The sequence below is a fragment of the Lynx canadensis genome, chromosome X (genome assembly GCF_007474595.2).
Source record: "Lynx canadensis isolate LIC74 chromosome X, mLynCan4.pri.v2, whole genome shotgun sequence".
NCBI classification, from domain to species: domain Eukaryota; kingdom Metazoa; phylum Chordata; class Mammalia; order Carnivora; family Felidae; genus Lynx; species Lynx canadensis.
The window spans coordinates 37,837,836-37,839,260 of record NC_044321.2 but is presented as its reverse complement, the minus strand read 5'-3'; the positions used below and the strand labels follow the sequence as shown (position 1 = coordinate 37,839,260).

Below are 1,425 nucleotides of genomic sequence, written 5' to 3'. Positions count from 1 at the left end.
TTTCTTTGAATGTTTTTTACGTACCTTAACTTCACCTGCCATGTAGACTGGAACAACGGAATTGGTCTTCCGTGCACTAGGGGGTGTAAAGAGGGGGGCAGGAAAAAAAAAACCCCAGAGTACAACCAGAGTAATACTTTGAGATATAGCCGCATTGTGGGAAGGAGCCACACCGATCGTGGGGATACCAGGAATGGTTATCACTGAGGTGTGATGTGTTGGACTGAATTAAAGTCTCAGAGGAGTCTCCCAGATACAAGAAGAAATATAAAGGTATGTGGATGAGCTTCTTAATACGTGACAGGTGGGGTGCCTGGGTGGCTCAGTCGGTTGAGCGTCTGACTTGAGCTCAGGTCATGATCTCACAGTCTGTGGGTTCGAGCCCCGCGTCGGGCTCTGTGCTGACAGCTTGGAGCCTGTTTCAAATTCTGTGTCTCCCTCTCTCTCTCTGCCCCTCCCTTGCTCATGCCCTGTCTCTCTCTGCCTCAAAAATAAATAAAAAAACATTAAAAAAAATAATACGTGACAGGTGACTTAAGTGCAGAGTGAAGCACTGGATGGTTGGCCGGTGTGGGGGGAGCTACATCATCCCCGCTGCTTAGTGGTTGAAACGGAAGTTTCTGTACTCAGACCTTGAGAGCCCCTGGCTGCTTTAAAGGTTCTTATGTGCAGTGACAGGGGACCAGGGAAAGCTAAGGCTTTCCAAGCACATCAGCATCAGTTCTTTGCCAGACTTCTGGTCAGCAATGATATTGAATCAAGAAGCCCTTTGGATAATTTTTTTAATGCTGGCTCTGGCTGTCTGCATCAATAGCCCCTACAGGGGCAGCATCTGACATTTATAAATGTGTTTACTCTTTCTTTCGCCTAAGTCCAGGTTGTTCTTTAAATCATCCCTGTAACTTTCAATATTTCAAGACAGAATTTGAACAGGAATGATTACAAAACAAAACAACCCCCCCCCAAACAACAACAACAACAACAACAACAACAACAAGAAAACCCCCAACAACACCCTAGAGGTACTCTCTTTTGAGCGAATTAACAATTAAGCCCAAATCTGCCTCATTTAAGAAATGCCCCTCCAGGCCTTCCCACTGACTGGGACCAGGAAGGGTGAAGTAAAACAGTAAGGTAAACAAACAATTATTTACACAATTTGATCAATATGGAACTGGGAAGCCAGGCCAACAAGACCTTCCTTAAAAGCATCATCTTAAGAGGGACTTGAATTATGAACCAGATAACTGCCTTCAATTTCCTCAAATTGTTTTTGTATAAACACTTGAAAAGGCCCTAGGGCAAATGCTGTCTATTCTCCACTTTTCCCTCCTCCACACTGCTTTTTCCACTTTTCTTTGCCCTGCTCTGACCCCCCCTATGGAAGGCAGGGCCTGAACACCCCTGTCTTTTAGCTTCTGGTTG

At 45.2% G+C, this 1,425-nt stretch overlaps 1 non-coding gene across 1 annotated transcript; it reads left to right on the top strand.

The window, feature by feature from the left end:
- The first annotated feature begins 311 nt into the window (after nucleotides 1-311).
- On the top strand, nucleotides 312-396 carry TRNAS-UGA. The gene has a single exon. It is a non-coding gene; the product is annotated as a tRNA-Ser (tRNA).
- Nucleotides 397-1,425: the final 1,029 nt, after the last annotated feature.